General features: G+C 39.0%; 1 pseudogene; it reads left to right on the top strand.

Moving 5' to 3' along the window:
- The first annotated feature begins 233 nt into the window (after window positions 1–233).
- On the top strand, window positions 234–1,026 carry LOC143858852 (2-alkenal reductase (NADP(+)-dependent)-like; annotated as a pseudogene).
- Window positions 1,027–7,572: the final 6,546 nt, after the last annotated feature.

Below are 7,572 nucleotides of genomic sequence, written 5' to 3'. Positions count from 1 at the left end.
GGCAAGCTCCACCTAGGTTTCATTTTGTCCTTTAATATAATCTCCTTCCAGTTTCTTAGAATTTTGCCATCACTTAAAATTTCTTAAATATAATTGACGTCTACTTCCAACTAGTTCGGGACAAAGGCTTAGTTGAGCTGAGTTGAGTTGAGTACAATTGATGTCTACTTCTGATCTGTAATTGTTTTAGTAAGTGTAGTATTCATGTTGATTTATACTAATGATTATCACTAATGCCATTTCCTACTCGGGTCAATATATTGAAGAACAAATTTGGATTCGACGAGGCTTTCAATTATAAAGAAGAGCCCGACTTGAATGAGGCTCAAAAGAGGTCTGCAAATATTTTCATATGAGATACTTAAAAATAAGTTTTCAGACTATAGAAAAGAGCAGTTGTGCCATGTTTCTTTTTTTTAAACCCGAAAAAGAGTGTGGCCCCGGGGATGGTCCTCCAAAATGTATGAAAGGACTTACAAGATAGCCTTACAAAGACTAATGGGCAATAAGCATAAAAACACTTTAGCCTTGTCACTTCATGCATTTTTGTCATGTTTTAAGTTGTGTACATCGAACTTTTCAATATTTTTTTGCATTTAATTGCGGGATAAAAAAACTAGGTCACTCTACTTTCAGGTATTTTCCTGAAGGCATTGACATCTACTTTGAGAATGTGGGTGGCCAGATGCTTGATGCGGTTCTCCCGAACATGAGAGACCATGGTCGCATTGCTGTGTGCGGTATGATCTCTCAATACAACCTTGAAAAACCTGAGGGAAACCTGAGGGTGTGCACAACTTATTCTCCATCCTTACTAAGCGCGATCGAATGGAGGGATTCATGGTATTCGAGCACTACCACTTATACCCTCAGTTCTTGGAGTTGACCCATCAGTACATCAAGGAAGGGAAGATTTTTTACATTGAAGATACAGTCGAAGGCCTCGAAAATGGACTGGCAGCTCTAATAGGACTCTTCACCGGAAGCAACGTCGGGAAACAGGTTGTTGTAGTAGCGCATGAGTGATTTGGACGGCTTAGATCGTTTGTTTGTGTTTCGTAGAGATCTATATAGTAGTATATACTGTTTGTAGTGAACGTGGTAGAGTTGATTGTCAACTCAAATAATGTCATTTACAGATGAGATTAAGCATTTATGTGAGTCTCATGAAATAATCCATGTTCTAAGTGGTGTTTATTTGTTTGTGCCCGAATGCCAATTTCTTTTTTTATGTTTTTTATGCTTTAGATTTTGTTGGTGCAAAAATCCTACACAATATTTATATAAGAGAAGAATCCTTATTTCGAATGCCTTTCCAGTTAATAAAAGTGTAACTCAATTCCGAGCAATGGACAGACTTGCAATAAAAAAATTATTGGTTCAATTTCATTGCGAACAAATTCTTCTAGTGTAAAGAATAAGAGAAATCACCGAAGGACAAGACTAGAGAATACCTCTTCAAAGCAATGCCCATTGATGTCTTCACAGTACACAATCAAATTGTAAGAAATGAAGGATAAGGAGACCATTAAGTTATAATTAAGCTACTATTAAAAAAGAAAATAGTACAAGTTATGTATTGATGTTCGGATCCCTTTGAAATGCTTATCTTTGTCTATTTATATGCTTCGGCCCTAGTAGTTGTTGATCAAGCTTCGGCCCTGGAAGTTGTTGATCAACCATCCTATAACCACTTGTCCTCTTGCAATCCCTTTCAATTATAACATGTGTGTCAATCAGTCTAACAGCTTGCTAATTATTGTCCAAGTCTTTAAATACCACACAAGTTGTAATCCAATGGAAGTTGTGGGCTTTGTGGCATCTAAATAATGCATGTGCCTTAATGAAATATTGCAATCCATTGGACGTTGTGGCATTTAAATATTGCAATCCCTTTAGTTCTTGCTATGCAATCAAAATCGTTTGGACTTCGTCCCTGCTCCATCATTATGTTGTCCTTTATCTTTATTTGTCTTGTTTCAAGTGAATCTAGTTCTAAAACCAAATCCCCAAAGCCAAAATCCTCTGGATCAAGATCCGTCGATGATGCTTCTACATTTGATCCTACTAGGAGCCTGAGTCACCTAGGGATTTCAGGGAGAATAACTCCACAAATGTCTATAGTCAAGTATTTTTTCCTACACCGTACTCTTCTTCTTTCAGTCTTGGCCCATGCTGCTCTCTTAATCTTCTGAAAAACTCGTCGAATACCCATCTCCCTTCTCTGAAAAGTGAAACTCTTAATAGAGAATACCAATATTGATTCTGACCTATTTAAGGATTTAGCACAAAAGAAATGGGTGCATTGAGTAACTAAAGATTGAGCTGAATCCTGAAAGGAACATGCAATCTATGATAGTCATTCAGTTGCCAAAAATTTATGTTCCTTTGAATAAACTATTACTCTCTGCCGCTTTGACTTTTTGGTCTCTTTCCACCAACTCCTTCCACTTCAAACTTGGGCCATTGGGGCTCACTTTGTTATACAATGATACACTCGTTATTGTGATCTACACAAACGAGAAATCTATTCCAAATTCAGTTCTACCCATAACAATGGAAAGGTCCTGTGACCGATAAGAGTATCTTGCCTTTCTTGTGTTGGGTTTCCAAGTATCTTATATGAGCTAAATACTATTAAATCATCAAGTCTAATGTTATGATTTTCTTCTTACTTCGGTAGGTTGGTCTTCTGGGATCCTCTTTGGATGCTTCAACTCTGGCTTCACTTATATTTTCTATTGTTAAGGCCAGACAGTCTATCGGTAGAAAATTCCTGTACCTTGAGATTTCAGTTTGCTTCTTTTAAGAAAATCCTCATTTTTTTCATGGTTGTCTCTCTTTTCTACACAACTATCGCTCTAGGTTGAATTTCAATGTGCTTTTTGTAACACAAGTTGGCCCTTCTTGGTTTTGTAAGCCCCTCAGTGTATCCCTTGCAAACACAAATCTCGAATCATTAATCATAAGGGGCAGCTGCCCTCGTTGAGTTGGGCCAAACTCCTTAATAGGCCCAACTCAATTGGGCCCAGCCATATGCAGAACCTGCCCCCCTTATGTATAAATCCTGACTCCGCCACTAAAGACACCTAAATTTCAGCTTTTTATTATGGATACTTCTGATGTCAATAGTAGTGGAGTAAAATTCTATTCCGTAGCTGTAAGCACACCAGTTTGGTCTCATCCAGTCTGTTCACGAAAACAAGAATTTTTATAGTCTTGGCCATTTATGAAGAATTAAAGGAAGATCAACTGAGAAAAAATCATGAAAAATTCAAAGGCATGCCATCTTATACCTAAGCTATTTGATTCATACCCTGTATTCCTTTGCTACTCTCTATTTCGTAGATAATCCTTCGAGAATACTCGAGGCTGTTGTGGCCGAGAGTGTCACGCCCCAAACTGAGATCACGGGCTAGGCACGTGACAACGCCGCATACCAATGGGGTCAAATTCCATAGGCATGCAAGGCTAACTAATTCTATCTTCGTTCATTAATGAGTGCAGAGGGCCTGATGTACTTAGTGTAAGATGGATTCAATGTGGCTGATTGCCACGTACACTGCTGCTGGTTGTCCCAAGTAATCAACTGCTGGTTGTCCCAAGTAATCAAAAGGGGCGTGTTGAGAAATCCGGCGGGCAATCCGATCCGATCGTGCACAAATATAACGGAAAAGTAAAATAAATAAGCCACAAGATGAACACTAAGATTTTACGTGGTTCGGCAAAGCCTACTCCACGGGCGAGAAACACGATCTTCCACTATGAGAAAACAATATACAAGGATTACAATGGATTAATCTCAAACCGACAAACCGGCAACCCTTTCCTTGCTTCTCACACCCAAGACCGTACACAAGAAATAACACGAGAGATAAACCCGAAAATAACCCAAGAGAAAACTCCGAGATGAAAAACCTCTTCTCCCTTTCTCTCTCTTTTTCTTCTCTCTCCTTTGGCAGCCGACACACCAAAGACGTCTCGCTTCGCTGCAACCCAAGAGAACAACATTTCTCTTTTTATAGTTTAGTTTTCCCCAAAGGCTAAAAATAGAAATCTCTATTTATGCCTTTGCCTTTGCCTTCCCACGCAAGCAACCACTGTGGGTGGTAATGTGGACCCCGATCCGAGGACGAGTGAGAGAGAACTGGTCCCTAACACCCTCTGGATCATCCACGTGTGAAGGAGAGCTCTACCGAGGAACTCTCGAAACGGATGCCACCCTCATAGCATAGCACGAGTGGCGATATAAAAAGAAAGAGATATGTCTTGATCCGGAACCGAGGTTCGAAACCGAGACATACCTAAAATAAACTCAGAGTCGCCATCCATAGATATGCCACGGAATCCTAAAATCAAATCCTCTGTGCAATGGATAACCAGAAATATATATGGGTTCGTGCCTGGTTACGAATGGGGAAGGTCTGAGAGCACCCCCGATTCGTCCGAGTGCAAGCACTTGGTCTCTTATGCCATTTATTATTAACTCCAAAGAAGTTTGGGTAAAAATCATGTGAAATGGGAACAATCCTCAGGAGTCGTCTACCTAAGCATGCATTTCCTCAGGATAAAAATAATAAACACATATAAAATAAAATGAAAGATGTGTCACCTAAGCATAGCTAGGTTATGAGTGACATGCCTAATAGGTGTCTAAGTTCTAATGTGCGAACACATGCAAGCTACAACTAAAGGTATAGGATCAGTACAAAAAGTAAGAAAACATATCAAATCATACAATAACTACACAACAAATCCTAAGACTCTAAATTATTAGCCCGAGTCCTCGGATGGTCTGGTATTCATCCAAAGAAGCCTACGTATCCCTGCCTCCACGAGAATCAAGGCAACGTAGTTCTTCGCGCCTATTCTAAGCTATGATGCCTAAGACACCTAGCCCTATATCCTAGACTTGATCTAAAAGACCGGACCAGTTATTAAAGTTTCTTGTACGATTATTTAAATTTCAGTGAATTGTAGATTTTAGGACACCCTATATGCCCTAACTAAATGCAGATTAGCCCTAAGCTAATGCAGGTGATTCCTACAACCTATGTGTAACTAGGCTGTATTTCCTAAGGAAAACCAAAGGTGGACTAGCGTATCCTACTCTAGTCATCACTCGGCGATGTGGATCGCCGACTGACCGGACGCTCTTATAACTCTAGGACAGACCCCTAACTCTAAAACAAGCACACAACAAACAAACAATCAAACAACCTATCAAAAGAAAAAAATCCTAACTCTAAAACTCTCTATTTAGGAGAAACTCCCAACTCTAGAGGAAGATATTTTGAAAACAGGGTTTTAAATGTTTTCGAAGAAGGTTTAAAATATTATTTACAAAAAAAAGTTTGGCTGGACTTGGGATATGGATCCCAAGCTGCACTACGTACCTCGTGAAAGAGGATCAAGCCAACGTAGTTCGAAACGAACTCTCCTAATTGCTACCTCTAAAACATTCAACACTTTAGATTTTTGATATTTTTTAATGTTTTTGATGTTTTTAAAGTTTTTCCAATGTTTTTGAGTTTCAAATTTCTAATGTTTTTTGGTTTTAAAGCTTTTCAAATGTTTTTGGATTTCGAATTTATGATGTTTTTAGATTTTTAATTTCTGATTTCACCCTTTTGGTCAAAGACCTAAGGGAACACACAAAGCAAAACCCTAGGGCTAAACCCTAGGGCAAACAGGGGAAACCCCTAAACCAGGCAAGCTAACTATCAAAGATGACAAAAGGATCTAAGACCCAGAAGGTAAAACTCCAATGAGACTGGGCAAGTCTCCAACAAACAAGAGTATCGACAACACTAAGGAGAAGCTCCTAAAAACAACTATAGAAAAAGGGGAAATGAGTCAAAGACTCTCTAATACTGCTATCTAAAGGACGAGTGAGTCAAAGGCACTCTGAAAGAAAAGGAATATGAGTCAAAGACTCTAACAATACCAACTAAAAGGATAAATGAGTCAAGGACTTTCTAAAAGAAATGGAAACATGAGTCAAAGACTCCAATAACACCAACTAAAGGATAAATGAGACAAAGACTCTCTAAAAGAAATGGAAACACGAGTCAAAGACTTCACTAACACCAACTAAAGAATAGACGAGTCAAAGACTCTCTAAAAGAGAAAGAAACATGAGTCAAAGACTCCACTAATACCAACTAAAGGATAGATGAGTCAAAGACTCTCTAAAAGAAAAGGAAACACGAGTCAAAGACTCCACTAACACCAACTAAAGGATAAATGAGTCAGAGACTTCCTAAAAGAAAAGGAACATGAGTCAAAGACTCCACTAACACCAACTAAAGGATAAATGAGTCAGAGACTCCCTAAAAGAAAAGGAACAAGAATTTGCACATTTGGCAGAGGTAAAACACCCAGCCGGGCCGGACAGCTACTTAGCCCTAGGGTGCAACAAATGTGCGCCCAGTACCCCATAAGGGTAGGAGTATGAAGCCAAGCCGAGTAGGGTGTTCTCCCAAAAACCAAACGACGCACAAAGAGGAGAACTAGCGAGAGAATGAGACCGGGTGGGTCTCCCAAACACACACAAAGATGGGCTCCAAGTAACCTTATCATTGCCCTTGCAAGGGGTAAGCAAGGCTAAGACAACTAATTGACCAAATTAGTCTCTAATTAACAGAGGTACAAATTGAGGTGCAACCTCAGAGAGGATTCTACAAATGAGGCCAAGCAGGCCTTCTAAAGGCTAATTACTTACAAAGCCAAGACAGATGACTCCCTAATAACAACAATAAAGATCAAATGAGTCAAAGACTCCCCCGATAAAACGAATGATTCAAAGGCTCTCTAAATGAGGCAATGCATGCCTCCTATGGGTACACCATTTATCAAAATCAAAGCAACCTCCTTGAGGTTAAGCTAAAAATGAGGCTTGCCTCCAAAGGAGGATTTCCTAATGAGACAGAATATGCCTCCTAGTACAGGTTCTAGTATCTAAAGAAGTCTAGAAGACTGCGCTAGTCCACCAAGAGAGCAGAAAAGAGCTACTAGGCAATCTCAAATTTTCATTCAATTCTTATATAAACAAATCAAGTACTAAGCAAAGAAAGACTTATAACTAAAGAGTACACAACTTGTAATAATAGCAATCATAGCATGATAAACAACATTAATTAGCCCAGGTAGCCTAATGAAGTAAAAACAATATCAAACACTTCAAAGCCAACCACAAACCCCAATACGGGGACTCCAATGAAATCAGATGATGCCAAAGTAATCATCTGATTTCCTACACGTATAATATTTCTACAAACCGCCTTGAATCAAACGATATTCGTGTCAAGGACATCGAATAGTGCAAATCATCTGATTTCCTTCTTCAATTAAACAATTTATTTAAAATAAAATTAATTAGCCCAGACCAGCCGCTGGGTAGCCTAATGAAATAAAAAAATGATATTAAACAATTCAAAGCCAACCACAAACCCCAATACGGGGATTCCAACGAAATCAGATGATGCCAAAGTAATCATCTGATTTCATACACATATAATATTTCTACAAACCGCCTTGAAATCAGACGATATTCGTGTCAAGGACATCGAA

The sequence above is a fragment of the Tasmannia lanceolata genome, unplaced genomic scaffold, assembly GCF_043159265.1.
Source record: "Tasmannia lanceolata isolate RefF3 unplaced genomic scaffold, GAP_Taslan_0.1 ptg000026l, whole genome shotgun sequence".
NCBI lineage: Eukaryota > Viridiplantae > Streptophyta > Magnoliopsida > Canellales > Winteraceae > Tasmannia > Tasmannia lanceolata.
The sequence above is the reverse complement of the archived record's forward strand: the minus strand, read 5'-3'. Positions and strand labels throughout refer to the sequence as shown.